The sequence below is a fragment of the Arvicanthis niloticus genome, chromosome 24 (assembly GCF_011762505.2).
Source record: "Arvicanthis niloticus isolate mArvNil1 chromosome 24, mArvNil1.pat.X, whole genome shotgun sequence".
NCBI lineage: Eukaryota > Metazoa > Chordata > Mammalia > Rodentia > Muridae > Arvicanthis > Arvicanthis niloticus.
Window position 1 is genome coordinate 23,724,256 of NC_133432.1, and position 24,567 is coordinate 23,748,822.

General features: G+C 41.7%; 1 long non-coding RNA gene across 2 annotated transcripts; it reads left to right on the forward strand.

Moving 5' to 3' along the window:
• The first annotated feature begins 2,610 nt into the window (after positions 1–2,610).
• On the forward strand, positions 2,611–23,918 carry LOC143437861 (uncharacterized). 2 transcript variants are annotated; one of them, XR_013107079.1, is made up of 2 exons: positions 2,611–2,711; positions 23,486–23,918. It is a non-coding gene; the product is annotated as an uncharacterized LOC143437861 (long non-coding RNA). The 2 variants fall into 2 exon arrangements; XR_013107078.1 differs by lacking the exon at positions 2,611–2,711 and adding an exon at positions 12,547–12,628.
• The last annotated feature ends 649 nt before the right edge of the window (positions 23,919–24,567 follow it).

The following is a 24,567-nucleotide window of genomic DNA, read 5'->3' on the forward strand; positions in this document are numbered from 1 at the left end:
TGAGAACCTGAGTTTGAATACCCAGAAGCCCTGTAAAGTCAGGTGTAGGAGTGGGATGCAGAGCTTCTACAGTGAGCCGCAGGGAACACGTTCATGGCTAGCTAGCCTGGTGTGCATAGCTTCAAAGAACAGAAGGCAAGAACTAGATCAACAAAGTAGAAGATGAGAGACTACTCCAGAGCCTGTCTTCTGACCTCCATGGGCTCCTTGGGAAGAGACGCTCTGCTCTGTAAAATGCCCCCTGGTCACCATCTTCTTCCAGTAAAGCACATCTCCTAAGGTTTTCATGGCCTCTACCAATAATGTCAGCAGCTGAGAGTTAAGCAATGCCATACATTGTATAATATAGTAAAACAAACAATAGATGACTCCTCTGCCTGATATTAGTAAAACCTCACGGTCATGGGGATAGTTAGTTCTTCAGGAGAAACTCTTAATAGTAACTATTAGAAGGGCTTCTGGGTAAAGCTTCCATTTCTACTTCTTTAGACGTACCAAGGCCCAAGTTCATGTAGAAGCATTACATGAATGTACGCATGAGTACATGCTGTGTGATACTTTACCTGTGGAAACGACCAACTAACCCATATTCATCCCAAACACAGAACCAATAACAGGCTAACATGACAGGAACACCAAAGTTCAACTTTGTGACCCAATGAGTCTATTGGTGTTACTTATAGGACTATGAGGGAGGGGTGACTTATAAGAGCCAAGGCAACTCAAAAGCAGCTGTAAACATATCTTTCAAACCCCACCTTCAGTGACAGCTCATGAGAGCCGGAACCCAGGAGCTCCCTGCCTGACTTTTACGCAACTCCACTGGTACAAGGGTCTCTCCTCTCCCCAGCAATCCTTACTGTGTATATAACCTTGGAGAGGCGACTTACATACCCTTGGGACTCTTGTTAGTTTCAGGAACTTCCAGAAACTTATAAGTTGTTTTGCTTCTTTAGTCTTAACAGCCACCCTCCAGATGGAATATTTCCCTTTTGGAAATCCTTCAGGATAGTACTGGAATCAGATGGACCCCAAGGTCCCTTTACACTTCTATTTGCTGTTGCTCAAAGTTGCCCAGCCTCTTCTCTATACTATGCTCTCTCACCTGTAAGTTGAGAACTAACAGCCTGCTTCCTTCACAGAAGTCTATAGTGCAAGAATTAATAAACTATAACCTGTGGACAAGCTCACCCTCTTGTTAAGTGAGGACCGGTGGCTCTCCAGGAAACCCCAAGTCTTCTGTGCCAAATTGGGACTAATGAGGCAACGGCTTCATGGGTGACCAAGAGTCTAGTCTCTCAGGTATGCGATGACTATTGTCACTATTTTAAGGTAAACTGATTTAATAAAGTATAAACATATAAACATATATGTGTCTCCCTCTCTCTCTTTCTCTCCATCCCCCCCCCCCTCACTATAGGGTCCGTTTCTCTTGAGAACTCTGAATAACACAAAATTTGGTCCTGTGTGTGTGTGTGTGTGTGTGTGTGTGTGTGTGTGTGTGTGTGCACAATGCCCATAGAGGCCAGGAAAGGGTGGCACATCCATGCAGCTGGAAATATAGGTGATTTTTTAAAGATTTATTTATTTATTTATTTGTTCATTTATTTTATATGAGTACACTGTAGCTGTCTTCAGACACACCACAGGATGGCATCAGATCCCATGACAGATGGTTGTGAGCCACCATGTGGTTGCTAGGAATTAAACTCAGGACCTCTGGAAGAGCAGCCAGAGCTCTTAACCTCCAAGCCATCTCTCTAGCCCCCAATTTTTTGAACCACCTGACAGAGGTGCTAGGAACTGAACTTGGATCCTCTAGGAGAGCAGTAAGTGCTCTTAACCCTTAAGCCAACTCTCCAGCTCTGTCTATGGTTTTTATGATACAAATGGAAACCTTCTGTGGCTGTGACAAACCATATGGCCAGCAGAGGCTAACTGAGTTGATAAGTGGCCCTGGTATTTGAAATTATTTGCTAACTAGCTCCTGGCTTGAGGATTAAATGAAATCTCAAACAAAAATTTTAATGCAGAGTTGATTGTGGTGGGTAGTCATGCAATGCTGCTGTTTGGAGATAAACATAAATATATGTTTTAAGGGTTATTTATAAGCGTCTGCATGCATGTTCATATGTATATAGAAGTGTGTGTGTGTGTGTGTGTGTGTGTGTGTGTGTGTGTGTGCAAATTGAAGCCAACCTTGTGAGGAACGCCCATGTGAGTTTTTCCTCAGTTCCCATTCGTCTTGTGTATTTGAGACAGAACATCTTACTACCTGGGAGCTCACCAATTCAGCTAGGCTGGCAACTGAGTTACCTCTTCAGCCTCATATTCATAATGAGTGAAAATTTTAAGGTTGTTTGGAATTGGAGCACCCATCACAGGATCACATTTTATTTATGTAGGGTCATGGACGCTTGGGAAGCTGGGCTAGAGGGTCATGTTTGGAAAGCCAGCCTGGTATTTGAATTACCAACAAGAATGCCTGCCCAGATTATGAAACATCCTGACCACAATGAATCCAGACACCATTTGGCACCAGGATTCAGGCAGCCTGGGCATCTGTGCCACTTCAGAGTAACAAAGCCAGCTTCTTAGTGCTACTGAACCCCACCAGGCAGGAACTCCTGTGGCTCTGCAGAGATCTTTCTGGCCCAGGACTCAGCTCACGCTGGAGTTTGATGTCTATACGAACTGGCAGCCTGATGTCTGTAAGTACTGGCAATTGGTTTTATCCAAACATAGGGAAAATCAGATCTCCTTCAGAAAACAAACATTTTGATCCCAGGAAGATGGTAGAAACATGTAGACTAAAGAGTCACTCAAAGTTTGTAATCCTTCACACCTAGCTGGGTTACTCTAGGAGAGGGTCTGTGCTCTTGGGAGAAAGAAAGGACTGTTCAGACAAATCCCACTGTTCTTCCAGCCTCTGGACAGAAACACATACTTCATCTTGTGCCTTTTGACTTCAAGCATGACCAGTTGGCATATTTGGCCAATAAATACAAACAGCTTTTAACCCATCTTACTTGGAGATTGAAGCTAACAGCTCTCTCACTCTGGCTCTCACTCTCTTCCTGCCCCTTTCCTTTATGTGTGTCTGTTTCTCTTTACCTCCATCTCTGGTACTCCCTTGTGTTCCAGCTTTTCTTTCACTCTCTTTGTTCATCTTCCTAGTTCTCTCTCTAGCTTTCTCTTCTTCCCTCCCTTTCCCCCATCTATAACTTTATCAGTCTAGCTCCCTCTTTCCCTTCTCCATCACCCTTTGTGACTCTCTGTCTCGTTTTCCTTCTCTCTGTTCCTTCCTCTTTCCCATTCTGTCCTCTCTCTCTCTCTCTCTCTCTCTCTCTCTCTCTCTCTCTCTCTCTCTCTCTCCCTCTCTCTCTCCCTCTCTCCATCTACACCATCTCTATCCACTATCTCCATTTCTTTTCTCTTCACCTCGTGTCCTGTTCTTATTCTATTTATCATCTCTATCTCTAGTTATCTATCTCGCTTTGACTGGCAACAATGGCTTCTCTGACTCCTGAGTTAGGGAGTAAGAAAACTTAGAGATTGAGCTGTCAGCTAGACAGCAATCGCACATGCAGTATAAATGAGTAAGAAACACATGCTGCCACAAACTGATTGGAGAGCTATTTGTTACAGTAGCATAACTAGTCCTGTCCTGACTGATATATTTCCAGCATGTAAAATACAATTAAAGCCAGAAAAGCCACATGGCACAATATTTAGCACATAAAAGATGATTAATTTCTTTAATCTTTAATAAGATTCTACTATATATGGATGCTCAGAACATATTGCTACATAAAACACAAATTTCTGCTCTCTACTACTAACTATCTAGAGTTGATTTCCATCTGGTAAATACTATTCTTTCCATACATGGGTAGCAGGCTATGTCTGCAAAAGGAAAAAAGAAAAGAAAGAAAAGAAGGAAGGAAGGAAGGAAGGAAGGAAGGAAGGAAGGAAGGAAGGAAGGAAGGAGAGAAGGAAGGAAGATTAAAATATTTAGGCACATAGACAATGTTGATATCTTCTTAGTCTCCCTACAGTGTGGGTATCCCCTTCCTTGGAGGTCACACTTCAGATACCCATAAAGACCAGAAGATGGCATCCAAACTCATGGAACCTGATATATAGGTGGTCGTGATCCATCTGATAAGGGTACTGGGGATAGAGCTCAGGTCCTCTGCAAGAGCAGCAAGTGCTCATAACTAGTATGCCAATTCTCCAGAATTAGTATTTCATTTCTTATGTAAGAAAAGTAAGGTTTAGAAACCAGTCAGAAGAAGCAATGTGTGGATGCAAAGTCAGACCTGCTACATAAACGCAGACCCAAACTGGAGGCGCAAACCTGTAGTGAAGCTACCCAGGAGGTTGATGTGGGAAGATCCAAAGTTCAAGACCTGCCAAAGTTATAAAGTTGGTTCAAAGCAAGACCGGAGTAACTAACTTAGTGAGATCTGCCTCACACTGAGGAGACAATGGGGAGCCAGGGTCATTCAGAAAGAGCTGAATGGGAAAAGATATTTGCTACCAAACCTGACCTCCTGAATTCAATTCCTAGAATCCAAATGATGGAAGGAGAGAATTTAAACCTGAAGGTCCCATTATCTGACTCCCACACATGGGCTGTGGTATCCACATACATGCTCATTTGTTCACACAGTAACACATGCACTAAATAAACAGACTCTTATAAAGAAGTTCGGTGGTACCACTAGTGGTAGAATATTTGAATGCGCATGGAGGGGTGGATACATGCACACTGGGGAGGAGGGTGTACAAGTGTTTGTATGCACACAAGAAAGATGAAGGTCAACCTTAACATCATTCCTCAGGTTCCATGCACCTTGTACTTTGAGACAGGGTCTCTCAGTGGGCTGGAATACATCAGGAAGGGAAGACTGCATAGTCAGTGTAAGAAAACAGTATCGGCTCAGGAACCCCAAGACAAATTTTCAGCACAAAGGAGATTCATTTGCCTCAGAGGGACAGAGGGCAGGAGATAAGCGATAAAGACAGGAGATAGAGGATAAGGGAGACACGGAAGGGAGTAAGGTATGGGGACAGGGATATTTGTCCTGGAGAGGGACAAAGGATTGCCTCTGGATTGAGAGACACAGAGTGACCTGTAGACAAATAGTGGTTTAGCCAAGTAAAGAGGGAAACCCTGTGTCAGGATGAGGGGTTTAATTTTGAGCGGGTGTGTTAACTAGATGAGTCAAAGGGACCTTTTGATTGCTGGACTTTTTTCAATACTTTGATAGCTAGACCTTGGTAGTCAGCCTCAAGAGGAGGAAGTGGCCAAAAAAGAGACTAGGCCTTAGTGGAATAGGCTAGCTTTAGGAATGTAATCTAATGTTTTTGTTGGTGGTGGTGGTGGTGGTTTTTTGTTTTTTTTGTGTTTTTTTTTGGTTTTGTTTTTTTTTTTTTTTTTTTTTTTTGCAAGGCCTGCCAGAGTCATATTTACCAGAGTGGGCTGACCAGAGTCCCTTCAGTCACCAAATCTCATGGATCCCCCTGTCCCCACCACCCTGATGCTGGGATTAAAATCACACCACCATATGTGGCTTTTTTTCCTTGGGTTTTAGGGATGGAACTCAGGACTTGCCTTGGCACAGCACATACTTGAGGAATCTCTCTCGTTAATTCTTAGGCTCTCATGTCTTTGTATTGGTTACTTTTCTATTTGTCTTAAAGTTTCTATTGCTGCAACAGGAACTCAAGCAGGGCAGGAACCTGGAGGAAGGAGCTAATATAGAGACCTCGAAGTGGTGCTGCTTACTGGCTTGCTTCCCATGGCTTATTCAGCCCAGGGATGGCACCATCCACACAGGCTGGGCCCTCCCCCACTGATCACTAACTAAGAAAATGCCTTGTAGCTGGATCTTAGGGAGACATTTCCTCAACTGAACCTCCTTCCTCTCTGATGACTCTAGATGTGTCTAATTGGGGTAAAACCAGCCAGTACACTATTGCAGTGATAAAACACTATGGCCAAGGCAACATATAAAATAAAGCATTTTATTGGGCTTATGGGTTCAGAGGGCTAGAGTCTATAGCACTGGAGCTCTGGATTGGGCATTCAGCAGACAAGTTGGCTGGAGCACTAGCTAAGGGCTGATAGACTAAACTGCAAATTGGAAGCAGAAAAGTATGCTGGGAGTAGCAAGAGACTTTTGAGACCTCAAAGCCCATTCCCAGAGATATATCACTTCCAACAGGGCCACATCTCTTCATCCTTCCCAAATATTTCCACTAACTGGGAGCAAAGTATTCAAGCATGTGAACCTATGGGGGGGGGGGGGAGGCACTCTCATTCAAACCACCATAATTTTAAAAGAAAGGTTTGGCATTTTATTCAGTGTGTGTGTGTTTATGTGTGTACATGTAAGTCTGTGTGTGTGTGTGTGTGTGTGTGTGTGTGTGTGTGTGTGTGTGTGTGTGTGATGTTGTATGACTTTACCACAGTATATGTATGTAGAGCTAAGGCGGCTTTTGCTCATCTACACCAGACTCTTTTACAAGGTGTCTGGAATGTCCTCCATCTGAGATCCCCAAGCAGAAGGATGCCGAGAGATGCTGCTGATGCCATTTGGTCCATGAATGACTCAGAGCAGATGCTGTCTGTCATAACCCCATCTCTGAGAGCCCGGTGTCATCTTCACTGTATGGCTTCATCCTGGGGGAGAGAGACAGCCACCAGCAGGGTTCTCAGAATATCATTCTCTTTCCTCATTTGACTGATAGGAATGAGGTGACATGCTCAGTGGGCTTTCACCGAAAATGATGCCTTTTTCTCTATGTGACTCCAGGGGTGGAACTGAGCATGCTCTGAAAACAACAGTTTATCACATTCCAGAGTTCTGCCTGTATCTTTCTCTCTGTGTCCATTCTCAGTCTTCTCCTGGCTAATGCCATTACAGTACCCTGAGACCCCTGAGCCAGGAGCTAGGAAGGAGCCAAACAATTGGAAAAGGGAAAGAGAAGACTGAAATTTACTCACCATCTCCACAATTGAGAAATCCAGGCTATTTCCCTAAGCTCTGTGCTTCTCAGATTGCTCTCCCACAAGAATTATCACATTATCATAATAACCCCACTGTACAGGAGTTTCCTGGCCCAGCTTTGCTTCCAGATTGTTTCTACCTGACCTGCTGACCTCTTTAATGACAGTGGTTTTTCTGCCCTTGCTAGGTCTCAGCTCTCTGCTTGTCCTCAGTTACCTTGTCATTGCCCATCACTGCCATGCCTTTTAGAGGAAGCACCTTGTAAATCCAGCTTCCCCCTTCACTCAGGTCTATCTCTACCTCTGCAGTAGCCACGTGGACTTTCTGATTTTTTACTACAAGACATTGATATGGTTCTGGTGAGATGAGATTTGCCTCCATGGGTTAGAGTACTTGCTGTACAAACATGGCAACCAGAGTTCAAATCCCACAGACCATATGAAAAGCTAGGGGTTTAGTTCTAGCACCTCATTGTGTGGAGGCAGGATTATTCCTTGGGCTTGCTGGCTGCCATCCCCTCCTCCAGTTTAAAGTAGAAACCCTGTCTAAAGGGAATAATATGGAGAATAATTGAATAGGGAACCCAATGTCACAGGTATGTACATTACAAATGTCTCAGACATGCAAACTCAAACACATACACACATATTTTAATGCATCATTTTTTTTCCTGAGTACAGAGCAATATGCTTTTTTTAAAAAAAAAAAAAAAGCTGGACATATGGAGTAAATAAAGAACAAAATTAAAGCCTTATAGAGTTTATGCCTCCCAAATAACCAGAAATGTCATTTTTTAAAGCCTTTCTTCCTACATGTGCTCAAGAGTACTAAAATAGTCTCCCAGATCTGGTGGTATAAGTCTGCAATTACAAGTACTCAGGAGACAGAGGCAGGACAATTGCTAAGTTAAAGGCTAGCCTGAACAACTTAGTGAGTCCCTGTCTCAAAATAGAAAATAAAAGAGCTATAACTCAATGGTAGACCACCTGCCTGAAGGGCATGTGACTGAGCTTAATCTCCAGTACTATAGTACCCTAATTTCTTTCCTGCTGTTGGGATAAAATACTCTAGAAAAAAAAATGAAATTTACAGGAGAAAGGGGGGGGTATTTTCCTCTTACAACTCCAGGTTGCAAGTAGTTACAAATCTATCCATTGTAGGAACTCAAGGCAGAGAGTTCAAACTGCTAGACACTACCTCTCCAATTAAGACCAGAAGAGATGAACGCATGCTTTTCCCTTGCTTGCTTGCTTGCTTGCTTGCTTGCTTGCTTGCTTGCTTGCTTGCTTGCTTATGTTCATCTTGCTCTCTACATTCATATAGCTCAAAATTTCCTCTCCAATGAATGTTTCTTCCATAGTGGACTGTGTCTTTTACTGTCAATTAATGTAAGGCAATCCCCCACAAACATGCCCAAAAGCCAGTCTAATGTCAACAGCCTTATATTGAAGCTCTTTTCCTAGGTTATTCTAGCTTGTATCAAGTTGACAATTAAAGCTCCCCATAACATAGAACCATATAAAGTTGAAAGAAAGAAAGAAAGAAAGAAAGAAAGAAAGAAAGAAAGAAAGAGGAAGCAGGGGAGGAAGGAAGGAAGAAGGAAGGAGGGAAGGAGAGACAAAGGAGAGAGGGAGGAAGGAAGGAGGAAGTGAAGAAGGAAAGAAGAAGGAAAAAAGAATGGAGGAAGGAAGAAGGAAGAGGAAAGGAAAAAGGAAGGAGGAAGAATGAAAGAGAGAGAGACAGAGAAAGAGAGAGAGAAACACTCTTCTGAACTTGAGAGAGTTTGAGATATAAAATGGACAAGAAATCCTGAAGTGTGAGCTCACCTCTGTTGGTGCAGGTGAGTCAAGGTGTGCTCACACAGACACTAAAGAGTTCACAGAAGTTCCACCTTAAAGCAGGGAGTTACTTCTGAACTGAAAAGCAGAATGAAGAACAGACAGACTGCTATTCTTTGCAGCCCAGAGTGCGTCCATAAATGATATGCCCAGGAAAAACTCATTTCAACCAAATACAAACTGTATATCAAAAGGACCAAGACAGAGTGTAAACAGGAGCTGTGCAAGGATGTATGAGAAAATAGAGAAAGGGAGATTGCACATCAAAAAGTCATACAGGAAAATATGGTCTTTGAGCACAGATCTGGAGTTGCCCAGCCTTCATTCAAAAGGATGTTTAATGGGGCATTATAAAGAACTGGAGCTGAAGGCAGAAATACGAGCAATATTAAAGATCTAGAGAGACAATGGTGCGATGAAATACAAGCTGGAATGCAAGATGTGCTGGTGCACACCTGAAATCCCACTACCTGAGAGGTGGAGGGGTCCTGTTAAAGGTCATCCTTGCTGTAATAGCTAATTTCAGTTGTCAACTTGATGACAGAATCACCTGGGAGACAGTCCTCTAGGCATTCTTGTGGGAGATTATCTTGATTTGGTGAATCCAGACAGGAAGATGTATTGTGGATGGTACCATCCTTTGAGTTGGGATCCTGGACTGTGTAAGGAGAATCAGGTGAGCTACTGATTATGATGTGTAATACAAACATGCATGACAATAATTGTGACTGAAATAGACATGAGGGGCATCTTTGGATGCTCTTGGACTAGGCAATGGTTTCTTAGACATGACATCAAAAGCATGGGCAGCAAAAGGAAAAGCAGATAACTCATCTCCTTGCAAACTTCAAAGATTATATGCCTTCAAGGACACCATAAAGCTAGTGGAGAAATGCATCCAATGTGTTTAAAATAAGCAATTGCAAATCATGTATCTAACAAAGGAATTTTATTCATAAGCTTTAAAAATAGGTTAGAATCCAGGAGTTGGTGTTAAATAACCTAAGTGTAAAATAGGCCATTGGGGTTGGAAAGATGATTCCATTATTAAAAAGCATTTCCTACTCTTGAAGAGGACCTGGATTCAGTTCTTAGCACCCATATTGGTGACTCCTAGTGCTCTGGAACTCCGACTCCATGGATATGTCTCCCTTTTGGGACTCCGTGGACACCTGTACTTACGTGGATATACTCATAGACAGATACACATTCATATACAAACAATTAAAAACAAAGCTTTTAAAAAGAAAAGTTATACAGTGTAAACAAGCAATTTTCCAGAATTAAACCTAGGGCAAGGAACAGGTTAAAACATACTTAAGGTCAGGGGCCAACAAATAACTGGACATCAAAACTACAATATGATAGTATTCTATATCCAACATGGTGGTTTATAATAAACCATCTTCATTACTTTGCCTGTTGTTCTGATAACATACTCTCACAAAAGCAACTTAAGGGAGGATAGCTTTATCTTAGTGCAGAGTTCCAGGGTAAAATTCATCACAATTGAGAAGGCATGGTGGCAGAAGCATGAGGGAACTAGTGACATTACTCACTATATCCACAGTCAGGAAGTAGGGAGAGACGGATGCCGGTGCTCTGCTCACTGCCTCCTTTTTATGTACTCCAAGGACCCAATACAATGAATGGTACCTATGGACAAGTCTTCCCATTTTAATTAACTTCATCAAGACTATCTCTCACAGACCTGCTAGAGACCCATCTACTAGGTGATTCTAGATTTCATCAAGTTAACTACTGAGACCAGTCATCACAATAAAGACTGGCGTAGAAATGGAAAACTCCTATGATATTGGTAGAATGTAAACTGACAGACAGACCTATTGCATAGGACACTTGGGTAGCTCTCAAAATGATAAATACTCTAGGATATTTTACCCAAATATAATCCATAAATTGCACTCCAATGTGTTTGTTCTAGAAAAATGAAAACATACCATAGAAAAGTTTATAGATAGCACACACACACACACACACACACGTACACATACATACATATATCCCAAGTGTAAACTCATTAATCAATAAAATATGAAACAGCAAACAAAATGATATTATTCAACATGAAAAGGTAATAAACGAGCTATCACACTAATGAATCTTGATGTGATGGTTAGCTTTTATGATCCACTTGGTACAATCTATAATCACTTAGGAAGAGAGTCTCCATAAGAGATTGCTGGCGTTCGTTTGGTCTGTGGGCATCTATGTGATGGTGGGGGTTTGCCTCAACTAAGTTAATTGATGTGGGAAGACCCAACCCACTATGAGTGGCACCATTCCCTAGGCATGGGTTATGAATTGTGTAAGAGTGGAAAAATCAAGCTGCTTAAGAACAAATAAGCAAGTGATCATGCATTCATTCATTTCTATCTATTCTCTATTAATGTGGATGTCATGTTCAAAGTTCTTGCCTTGACTTTCACACAGGGATTGAATTGTGAGTCTAAATAGACACGGTCTCCCACATTTTGATAAAGGAATGGGAAACGAAGCTGCGACACTTGGAAACATGATGAGTAAAAGAAGCCAGTCAAAAATTACTACACATTGTCTTATTCTAGTTGTAAGAAAAATCTAAGCCGAGTGGTGGTGGTACATGCTTTAGTCCCAACATTTGGGAGGCAGAGGCTGGCAGATCTTTGTGAGTTTGAGGACAGCCTGGTCTATAGAGTGAGGTCTAGGATAGCTTGTCTTAAAAAAAAACCCAATAATAAAATAAACTAAAAAAGAAGGAAAGTCTAGAATAGCAAAATTCACACAATTATTAGTTGTTTTGTTGTTGTTTGTTTGTTTGTTTGTTGTTACAAGATCTGGGGCATTTAGGAGGAATAGGAAGACTTGACTGGTTACTCGGTTCCTCTGTGGATTGACAAAGATGTCCTAAAATTGATTCTGGTAAAAACTGCCTGACTCCAGATACATTAAAGAGCATTGAATTGGAAAATTCAAATGGCTGAATTGTATGGTATGTGAATTGTAACTCAATGAAGTGGTTAGAGGGAAAGGGGGGAAATATTTTAAAGTGCGTATGAATTTAGAGACTCTAAATCCCATAGGGTCTTGTTAAAAAATACTGGATGATAAACTTCAGCCAACCAAGAAATGAACAGTATTACTATGGTAAACAGACAGGCTGTAAACACTGAATCCATGCCGCTGTGGAACTAAGCTGAAACAAATATGATTTCACAACAGTATATATGTATTCTGTCCTATAGATGATAATGCAATAAGTAAGATGAGCCCTTCTGAGTCTATATGGATACAATAAATGCATGAATAGAGAATAACCAAGGTTGGAGAAAATGACCAGGTTGGAGAATAACCACCTCAGTGGTTAAGAGAGCTTCCCGCTCTTCCAGGCGCCCTTCATTTGGTCCTCAGCACTCACATCAGGAGATGAGCATCCGTAACTCCAGCTCCAGGAGATCCAATGCCTCCTTCTGGCTTCCACGAACACCTGTACTCATGTACACATACATACCCAGACACACATGCAAGTAAAATTAATATTTTAAAAAAATGTAACAGTACTGTTTTGGACAGCTCTGGAATCTTTGAGAGGTGGGATCTAACTGAAGAAAGTGAGCGTCCGGGATATTGGCCATATTGGCCACTTCCTGTTTCTCACCAACCTTCTTTACTTTCTGCCCATCATGCAGTGAGTTGCCATTGACACAATGTTCTTCCCAAGCACATGGGTCCACACAGTCATGGGCTGGTCTTCAGAAACTGCAAGGCAAGGTGAGTGCTTCCTGCTTTAAGTTGTTTCTATTAAGTCTCGTTAGTGAAACAACAAGTGTGAATGGCAATTTTAAAAAAAAAAAATCTACCATTTGATTCCCATCACATACACCATTTTAGAGAAATCTAGGAACAAAAAAAACAGAAGACAACATTTGTCTGAGATAGGCTTACTGTGAGTAATTTCAGTAGGCAGTAGCTATTTTCCTGCATACAACATGAACTCTTCCTTTATGGCTAAAATTCATATATAACATTTATATATGTCATATATGTAATATGTATAACATATTACATACAATATACATTATATATTACATATTATATATTATATTATATGTTGTTATTATAATACATACAATATATATAAAGTATGATCTATGAGATATGCTCTATGGTACATGGTATATATGGTATATAGTATGTGGTATATGGCATATGATATATTACATATGTATGTAATATATTACATATTTATGTGTAATACTATATATACACACAAAAACATGTATATTGTGTATATGTATATGCATATATATATATATATATATATATATATATATATATATACACACACACACACATTCCAAGGCAGACTGGGTGATACATAAGATTTTGGTGTCTCAAAATATGCTGTAACAAATAGTGACCTATCACAAAGGAGAAATAGTGTCTTTATGATGAAGAAACCTAGAAATGCCACCAGGACCAAGTGAAGGAAGCTAATATAACCTCATAGAGTCTGGTCTGGGTGGGCACTGTGCATTTGACACTGAGAACAAAATGGCATTCAGTGACATTCCTGCCCAGATTGCATGAGCCAGATCTGGTTACAGAAAGGCATTATTAGATAGACCATCTCATGACATATAAAATACATAATCTTAAATCTTTGAGGGCATTGCAAAAGGGAATTATTCCTGATGTGGTCTAGCTTAGAAGTGATCACATTTCATCCACATACAGGAAGCAGAGACAACAAGCCAGAAGTAGGGTGAGGCTGTAAACCACCGAAGCTCACCCCAGGGGCAGACTTTCTCCAGCAAGGCTACATCTCCTAAAGTTGTCATAACTTTCCCAAATGCACCACCAACTGGGGATCATCTATTCAAATATAGGAACCTATGCAAGACATTTATCATTTAAAACATGATACCAGTCATATCATTAAAGTCTAAGTTTGACTGAGAGACCTTTCCTAAGTGAATAAGACAGGAGAGTAATTCAGGATTATTCTCAGTATCAACCTTGGACATGTACCTACACATGTGGACCAGTCACAAACACACATGAAAATGGAAAAAAAGAAAAATGTTTTCAGGAGAATCTGAGTTTGAGTACCCCTTACTCAGCAAAAACAAAGAAAGAAGAGGAGGAGGAGGAGGAGGAGAAAGAAAGAGAAGGAGAAGCCAAGCCAGGAATGGCTGTGTGTGCCTCTGATCTCAGCATTTAGAGGTGGAACCATCAAATGGACTGTGAGGAGTAACGCTCATTTAGAGGAAGTGGACAACCAAGCTCATGATTTTGAAAAGCCTGGTGGTTAGTGTTAATTGTCAGAGTCACAGAATCCAGAACTGTCTGGGAGACAGGCCTCCAACACACCTGTCGGGGATTATCTAATCTCATGGCAGGGAATCCTGGAGTGTGCAAGATGGAGAAAATGAGGTGGGTACCTACACTAAAGTGCTCGTTTTTTTCTCTCCCTTGCTGATTGAGAAAGTCATGTGACTGAGTGCCACAAGACCCCATTTGCCTTGGCTTTTTCACCATGGTGAACTTAGACTAGAAGTCTGAAGAAACCCTTCTTCTCTTAATTTGTTTTTGTCAGAGTATTTTATCACAGTGACAGGAATAGAAAACTTAAAAGGGTTTATCTAATCTTTATTTCCTAATATCCTCTTTTCTTCTTTCTTCCCTTCCCCTTCCCTTCTCTTTCTCCTCCTCTCCTTCTCCCACCTCTGCCCCCTCCTCTTCCCCCTCCCCCTCCCTCCTTCTGCCTTCTTCCCCACCCTTCTCTTCCTCCCATCCTCCCCATCCTTTTTCTGGTTCTTCTTCTAACTCTCTTCCATTCTTCCCCCATCACTCCCTTTTGTCTGCCATGAACTGATCATCTTGGTTCTATTCCATGCTCCTCACTACCTACTTCACCACATCACAGAGTTAAAAGGTGCTAGACCTAGACCTCTGATGTTACATGCTAAAATAAACTGTCGCCATTTTTGTTAATTTCTCAAGTGTCTTGTCCCAGCGATGAAAACAGACTAGCTCAAACCTTCCTTATTTCAGGCAGCCAACACCCAGCACACTGAGGGCTCCGACAGGAAGTGAAGGGACAGAAAAGGTCACATTCCTTCCTCTTTTTATTAGTTGTATTGTATTTTGTCTCCTGACATCAGACACAAGAATTTCTGGTTTTTAGCTCTCGGAGCTATTGGACTTATCCCAGAAGCCTCCTCACTCTAACCCAGGTTCTCAGACCCCTGACCTCAAATTGACAGGCTTCCATCTCTCCTGCATCCTTTTCTGGAGTGGAGATTATAAGACCTCCTGGATTCCATAGTCACAAGAGCAAATTTCTTCCACAATAACAGTATTGTGTGCATTAAAATGCAGCATCCCTTTGACGTGCCTGCATGTAGCTTAGTGGTTCTATTTCTCTAAAGAACCTTGAGTAATGCAGTTTATAGTTTTTTGAGGAAATGAGGCCTCATAGAGCTTTGCTCTTGTGTACAAAATTGGGCCCTGAGCCATCTTACAAGCAAAAAAGTGAAAAAAAGAAAAGAGAAAGATACATTGAACTTGGCTGTTGAGCTCATGTGACAAATACATACCTATGTCTATATATTTTGGAGATAAAACGTTTCCACAGTACTAAACCCCACAAGGAATTTATCTCAATAATCTCTTCAAGTGCCTTAAGTTCAGAAAACAGAAAAGACATTAACATTGAGAATAGTGAACAAATAATTTATGACTGGTGAGACAGAAAATGGTCTTGGGACTAAGATGTGGAGGCTACCAGAGTTGGGGACACTTCAAGCAGTGTGACTGGCTTTAAGCATCTACTTCCTTTGCCTCTGAGATTTCCATTGCTGGAGATGTGTGTGTGGGGTGTGTGTGTGTGTGTGTGTGTGTGTGTGTGTGTGTGTGTATGCTGTTTAACTCTATTGCATTGGTTTGACATCTGGAACAAATTCTTTTGTCATATGTCATCAGACTAAACAATAAGAGCTAATGAGTTATGCAGAGTTCATGGTTATCCTGTGACCAGTGATTATTTTGCCTGCTCAGTAGTGGGCTGGGAGTAGAGGCAAGAATTCTTCCTGTCCCACCACTTGCTAGAATTCATTCACTTAGAGGAGTAGATCTGACTTTTTTTTCTACAATTTATTTTGTTGGTTTGCTATGTGTATCATTCTGTTCAGGAATTCTATCGTATAATTGTATGAAAAGAATCTGTTGGGGCTAAGCCCAGCAGAGCCTCAAGTTACTTCTCTCTTAATCAGTAAGTAACTAAGTCATTGGCCTTCTCTGGGCCTCAGCTTCCTTGTCTGTAAATTAGAGGTTAGAGACTGGAGAGACAACGCAGTAGGCAAAGCATCTGTTGTACAAACGGAAGGATCTGAATTCAGATCTCCAGCACCCATGGAAAAAGTTCTGTGTGGCCATATGGACCTGTTTCTATTTATGTTTTGTTGCTGTGATCAAAAGAAACCTAGGAAGAAGAGGGTTTATTTGGCATATATGTCCATACTGCTAATAAGTGAAGGAAATCAGAGCAGGAGCTCAAGTCAGGACCCTGGAAGCAGTAGTTATGCAGGGGTAATGGAAAAATGCTACTTATTGGCTTCCTCCCCAGGGCTTACCACCTTGCTTTATTATACAACTGAGGACAGCTTGCCCAGGGGTGGCACCATCCACAGTTGGCTAGTATCTCCCACATGAATCATGAATCAAAAGAATGTCTCCACAGACTTGACCCATCATAAGGAGGCATTTTCATTCCAAGTCTCCCCTAGCTGTGTCAAGTTGAGAAAAACTAGCCAGCACATCCAAAGCTAGGGCTTATAGACAGGAGGATTCCTGGAGTTCACTGGCTAGCCTAGCAAAAATGGCAAGCCTCAGGTTCAGTGAGAGAGCCTGACTTATAAAAGGGGGAGAGGGGGCAGTAAAAAGTGATTGAGAAAGGCATCAACATCTTGCCACTATACTTACTTGCATGAACACACACAGAGGAAGAGAGAGAGAAATGGAGGAAAAAGGGAGGGGGGAGAGTTAGGGAAGGGAGAAAGGGGACAGGAGGGAGGGAGGGGGAAGGAGGGAGGGAGAGAGAGAAGGAGACAGAGGCTAAGAAGGAGAGAGAGAGAGAGAGAGAGAGAGAGAGAGAGAGAGAGAGAGAGAGAGAGAGAGAGGAAAAAATACCATATACCATCTGGGGTAGGAAAAAAATACAATGCCTAGCACACAGTAGGAATTATTAAATGTTTGTCCCCATCCTATCCTCAAGTCACTTTTAATTAAGTTGTCCTTTGAGAAAAAAAATTTTAAGAAGCCAAACATGTTTCTAAGACTTGTCTATGAAGCTCAGTTCCAGGACAGTGATTTGTTGTTTTTAATTTAAAGCCAATTAATCTTTTCCTGTGGTTTGCTCCTTCTGTCCAGTGACCATGTCCTATGCCCCTACGGCATCTAAAAAGGAGATACTAGAAGGCTATAATAAAAGAAATTTGGTTTTAAAAAGTAGCCCAGTTGATTAAAATACTTATCTTGTAAACATGAGAATCTTAAGTTTGATGCCCAAAATATGCATTTTTTTAAAAGCCAGATGTGCTGGAGCACACTCGCAATCCTAGTGCTAGGGCAATGGGGCCAAAAACACTGAGCTCCTGGTTCATTGAGAGAACCTGTCTCAAGGGGATGAGGCAGAGAATAATACAGGAAGACATCCAACATCCTCCTAGGACCTGCACACATGCATTCATGGGTACATGCACCCACAGACACATGCACACAAGTGCACACATATATACATACACACACATACATAAATACACACACACATACTTCACACACACACATACATACATACATACACACATATGTACATATGTATGCACAACTTCTTTACTTCTTTACCTATAATCAGCACTATGGTAGGTTTGTGTGTATTCCCAATGGGAGTAATAATTTTTAAATTAGATTTCTGAATTATATAAGAGGATTTTTTGCATACAATACTATCAGTTTAGGTCTTCCTCACCATCTCATTATGAGAAAACAAGGAAGAAAGTCCCACGGAATAGGAATTAAAGTCCTCTCTCTCAACCCCTGCTCCATGCAAGGTCACCATGGATTCATTAGTCAACATTCACTAGGTCTAGTTTTACGAGAAGCTACAAATCCACTTAACTGTGCTGCGAGCTAGGCTGTATTTCCCCCCAAGAGAAGCACGAGGGATAGTGAATGTTTTGCTGAAATTCTACGATTCTCTATGGTAGGCATTCTTGTGTTTACTGATATAGCTCTACCATTAACAACAGAATTGGGAGGGCTGTTGCTGAGAAATAGAGAGATGAGAGGAACAGACAGTGTGCCTGGACACTGTTTCATTATGATGAGTAGATCGTGGAACAACACAAACATTAAGTAGCAGGTTGGAAAGCTTGTTACCAGTCCTGACAAGAAGTGTGTCTCTTCAGCTCTGTAGCACACGTGGTTATTTGCCTGGTCTCAGCTCTGGTTTGAATCTGAAATGTCCCCCATAAGCTTTGTGTTTGAACACTTGAACTCCAGTTGGCAGTGCAGATTTGGAAAAACAAAACCTTTAAGAGGTGAAACCTCACTGGAAAAAGTAAGTCACTGGGGCGGGGGAGGCGGGGACTTGAGGTTAGGCACCCTGCCTCATTTCCTGTCTGTTTTCCTCTCCAGGGTGCAGATAAAATGTGACTAGCAGCCTCATATTCCCAGATCCATGCCTTTCCCACCATGATGGACTGTAGCCTTTAAACTGTGAGCCAAAAAAGGCCCATCTGCCCTTAAGATCCTTCTTTTCAGATACTTTTGTCACAACAATGAGCAGAGTAACTAACACAAACACATTCCACAACCTTCATCAAAAGTTCAGGGGCTTAGAGTGATCTCCTGGGCAAACTTGCTTCTCAGCCTGAGCCAAGGATGGCTAGGTGTAAGAAGTTGAGGTAACAAAGGGAAGATTTCAAAGCAGCCTTGGAAAATGTGGGGGAAACACAAACAGAAGGTCACTAGTGCTCAGGTAGTGATGGCACATGCCTTTAATCCCAGCACACTGGAGGCAGAGGTGGGTGGATCTCTATGAGTACTAGGTCAGTCTGGTCTATAGAGAGAGTTCCAAGACAGTCAGGGCTACATAGAGAAACTCTGTCTCAAAAAAGAGCAAGAAGAAGGAGTTGGAAGGAGGAGGAGCAGAAGGGAGTAGGAGGAAGAGAAGGAGGAAGAGGAGGAGGAGGAGAAAGAGGAAGGGGAAAGGGAAGGAGAAGAAGGAGGAAGGGGAAGTGGGAGGGGAAGAAGGAAGAGGGGAGGGGGAGGGGGGAGGAGGAGGGGGGAGGAGGAGGAGGGGAGGAGGAGGAGGAGGAGGAGGAGGAGGAGGAGAAGACATTCACTAGTCAAATCACAGAACAAGCACACAGAAAGATACGAGTGATACTTATGGAGTAAGATTTTGAGTTGGACAGATTTGAGAAGCTGGGGAGAGATTCCCAGTTAAATTGATTTATTTCCTGAAGCAGCAAACAACTGCAGCGAATAACAACATTTTCTCTTAAATTGAGACCAAATGGCAAAAAGAGGAGCTTATTTAAAGGCCAAACTTAAACAGAAAATGAAAATGCCATATTGGAAATGCATCATCGATAAATGTTTACATTTTAGGCCCTCTCCCAAGAGTAAGGGCAATTATAAATAAAGACAATATTTTATATTGATTTTCAGGAGAGTCTGAAAACATCATATATGGGTGCTTGAAATGTTAAAGGAGAAGAGCCTCCTTCTCTCTCCTTTTTCTCCTCACTCCACATTTCTCCTCTCCCTCTCCTAATTTTTTTTTTAAAAACCTCTTGCTCTTCCTCCTCCTCGGCATCCTCCTCCAACTCTTTCCTCTTTTCCTCTTTCCAGTACTCAGACTGACTCTCAGACACCATCATGAATGCTAAGGCTGGTCCTATGAAGAGCTATTTCCACAGGCTGACAGTTTAATCTTAAAGAGTTAAAAATGGGGCCATTAAGATAGCTCAGTGGGTAAAGGTAACCTTCATCCAATCCCTGAAGCTCACATGTGAAAATAGAGAAGACTCCAGCAAGTTGTGTTCTGATTTCCACATTCTACTGTGACATGCACAAACCCCAAGACATATATACAAAATCAATTAATCAATTAATGTTAGAGAGAGAGAGAGAGAGAGAGAGAGAGAGAGAGAGAGAGAGAGAGAGTTAAATGTAGTCAGACATGATGATGGAAATCTATAATTCAGACCAGGGTAAGGTGTGTGTCTGTGTGTGTATGTGTGTGTGTGTGTGTGTGTGTGTGTGTGTGTGTGTGTCTGTGTGTGTGTGTGTGTGTCAGAGAAAGAGAGAGAGATTGAGAAAGAGAGAGAGAGATCAGAAGTTCAAGATATACACCAGCCACATAAAGAATTTTAGGCTCTCCCAGAATGCATAAAAGTCTGTCTCAAAAGAAGCAAACAGATAAACAAAGAGTCACAAATATGCGTGCCAAACGAGCCACTTTGCAAAAGAAATAAATTCCTATGTCCATTCAAATCCAGGTGTGCAAATGTTTATGACAGCCTTATTTATTTTTTTAAAAAGTATTGCATTATGTAATTATTGTTTTCAATTATGTGCGTGGCACATGAGTTCATGTGGCTGCAGAAACCAGAAGAGCTGTAATTATAGGTGGCTTTGATCTACATGACAGGAGTTCAGAGAACCAAACTTTCTCATGCTAAGCAAGAACAAGTGCTCTTCACCACCAAGATGTCTCTAGCTTCACGTCAGTTTTCTTTATAAGAACCAAAACTTTGAATCAATCCAAATGTTTAACAACAGGTTAATGGATAAGAAACTGACATAGATAGATAGATAGATAGATAGATAGATAGATAGATAGATAGAGATATATAGATATTAGTCATAAATAAGAATCAGTTACAGCTTCTTTTACAAAACTCAAGATTCAAAATATACTGGAGGCATACCTTAGTGACGATTTGCCTCGTGTGTGTGCAGCCCTGGGTTTCATGTCAAGCACTGAACACACACACACACACACACACACACATTATTTATTATTATTATTGGTGAAGAATGTTACATAATTTCACTTGCTTAAAATTCTAAATACACCAATTAATTTATATAGGCTGGAATATCAGTGATTGCCTGGAAAGGGTTAAGGTGTGTTGCAAAGGGGACAAGAAACCCTGGGATGATGGAGTGCTCCCCATTGTGACTGGAGAAATGGCTTCATGCTGATACATGCCAAAACCAGTCGAATTGTTCATACCAAATGTAGGCCACATGGGTACTATGTCAGTGATATTTCAGCATATCTGTTAGGAACAATCCTATACAATATGTTGGTAAAGCTTGTATAATCTCACACTTTTCAGTACTGTGCAAACATTTATCACCTATACAGGGAGCAATTCTGCAAGGGGGACCATGACTTTTCACTATTATGGTTACTCGAATGATGAAACAAATCAGCTAAAGCAGAGAATGCCAAGGCTGTGTGTGGGGACAGGATCATTCTCTGATATACCTTATAGAGAAATGCTAGTTTAGGAACATTAGAAACCCAGCTCTGAGACATGCCTATGTCAGTAAAGTGCTTGCCAATACAAGCATAATGATCCAACTTTAATCTCAGAACACGTATTTCAAAAGCCCGACATGATGGCGCGTATCTGTAATCTCCGTGCTGGGGATTCGAAGACTAGTAGACCCCTGGAGCTCCATGGGTAGCCAGCCTAGATGAATTGACAGGCTCCAAGCCACTGAGAGAGCTTGTCTCAAAAACAGTAAGGTAGACAACAACCTGAGAAACAACATCTGGGATTGCCCTCTGGCTTCCACTTGAACATGTGCACATGTGCACACACCATCTCCATATATGCAAATGTCAGACTCCTCAATGAGAAAGTGCTGTGCTCTGACAGTGGAGAGCGTCTAGCTACCACTTGGCTTATATTGAACCATCATCAGTCTGCAAGTTGTGTTTGACCCTTTATTGCATCTATTTGTAACAGAAGATCTCAGCTCCTTAATTAATCCTTCCGGGACCTTTAATACATTTTAAGTGTTTACTAAGCCTGGCAAAGTGATTGATTGCCTCTGGTTAATACCTTTATACTCAAGGTTAATTATTGCTCTCTGATTTTTTTTTTTATTTATTAGCCTCCTTGAATACAGCTGGCAACTGCTGGTTAGTTAAGTGAACCAACCATTAACACGAGGCCTGGAGGGTCAATGAAGGGTCTAGTTACTAATTTCTTGGCCACCAAAGACATGCATGAACCCTATAAAATAAAAACGCTTACCTTGAGCATCTGGTAGTTAGCTAAATGACACTATAAATGAATGGTGCAGGGTGGAGCTTGTTTTTCCCACCAGGCAAATAACCATAAAAAGGAAAGTCAAATGTAGAAGTGGTGGGCGGAAGGGGGCAGAAGGGAGTGGGGTGTTAGCTGACTTCTTCTCAAATGAGTTGGGAAATAGGTACAGAAATTTCCAGAAATGGCAGAGGACACTGTTTCTTTGGTAAAGGGCTTACTGTGCAAACGTGAGGACCTGAGTTCTGATCCCCCAACACCCAAATAAAAACCAGGAGTCCTAACATACACCTGTGATCATGGCATTGAGTGGGTGGGTAGAGACAGGAGGATTCCTGAAACTTGGTGGCTGATGAGTCTACCTAAATTGGTGAGCTCCAGATTCACTGAGACTGTGTCTCAAAAAAAAAAAAAAAAGAAAAAAAAAGAAAAAAAAAAAGAAAAGAAATCAAGAAAGTAAGAAAGAAAAGAAAAAGAAAGAAAAAAAGAAAGAAAGAAAGAAAGAAAGAAAGAAAGAAAGAAAGAAAGAAAGACTAAAGCAGACACCTCCTACACAGTATCTACTTCTGGCCTACACATGCACCTCCACATGTGTGTCTGTATACACAAGCGCGCACACACACACACACGCACACACACACACACACAGAAATGAGAAGTAAAATTCAGTACAAAGTTCTCTGGCCTATACACATCTAGTCTGAACCTCCCATTTCAATAAATCATCCTTTAAAAGATGCTGAGTCCCTTGCTATGAATGGAAGATGACAATCTGGGAGCTTCATACCAGGCTGGGGCTGGCTTCCTGCTGAGTGCATACTACAAAAACCACCACAGCTTTGTGTTTATTCCAGCCCCTGCAGCTGGTGCAGGGAGCCCTTCCAAATGCAGGCAGGAGCCTGAGCATCCCCTGGGGGGAGGGGGCTAAAAGGAGGGGTAAGAGATGAGCTACAGACAGTGAACTAAGCTCAGGAAGGAATTTCTGATGCTGTTATTCGAAGTCAAGGATGTCACTGATAAAGAATGAAAGCCTTCACAGTAGATTCATGACACACACACACACACCTGTGACATAATTCCAAATGGTTCCTGGCTGCCTTGCTTTAAATGGTGAGTTATTAAACTCTGACAATGGGCACAACATGGTGAGAAAAGAAAAATAAATGCATTTTACCCTTGAAATTCAACTTGCTCCTTCAACATGGTTTAAAATGTCCCTTAGGATCTTATGTTTACTTATCTGTGTTTCTTGGTTCATTTCTTTGACCAGGGCTGGAGACTGACCCTAGGGCCTAATTCAGACAAGGCAAATGCTCTACCACTGAGCCACTCTTCATCTTGACAGACATATTCAGACACGCTAAGCTTCCTAGAAGACTCTCAGTCAGCTGAGATGAAGGGAAAAGTTCCAGCCCAAATTGCCTGGAAGAGGCAGAGATTTGTTTGCCAAACTGGAAAAAGCAGAGACCATCTGAGCTACCTAGAAGAAGTTCGGACCAGCTGAGCTGCCTGGAAGCTGCCCAAACCCTCAAGCTTCTTAGAATTTGTCCAATAAGCTCTGAGTTTCTAGCTTTCATAAGCTGCCACCCATGCTAGAATGGACCATTGATGATGGAGCCATCTTTAAGGTGTTTTTGTCTTATAAGTAGCTTTAAGCCTATTCCTGTATGTAACTCCAATAAAACTCATTGTTCCACCACGTAGAGTTTTGGTAGTATCTTTGCTTCAGTCTGTTATCAGGTCATATCTGGCCTGAGTACATATTTGGTCATGTCTCCCTAGGAATGGTATCATAACCCCTTAATTTCTGCATCCGGAATCCTCCTATTGAAGACAAGAGCATCATGCATCAGGTGCAGATTTAAACTATACATAGATTTCTAGTGAGCCATGCTCTAATCCCATGAAGTATTGACACATAGCTGGCATTGCAACTGTGTCTTCAAAAGGCCATCCCACCACTGCAGCAAGTCAGCTGCACTGTGGAAGAACAGGGGAAAGATTAGACCAGTGAATTCCATGACCAACACTAAATTCACAGAGCTTACTATGCTGGCTGGCCAGCAAACTCCAATAGTTAGCCTGTCCTGCCTCACCTCCCAGATCCTGGGATGACAGTCACATGCCACTGTGTCTGGCTTTTTACATGGAGTGCTGATGACAGAACCCAAGTCCCCATGTTTGCGTGGAAGACACTTTATCAGTTGAGCTGCCTCCCCAGCACAAACTGCTGTCTGTCTCTTTAAAAGGAGAGCATTTACTGTCAGAAAACAGCAAGTCTTTGCTAGAAAATTCCTAAAGGCCTGTACTACAGTTCACCTACAGCAATCTTGAAAAGTCTCAAGCGAGCTT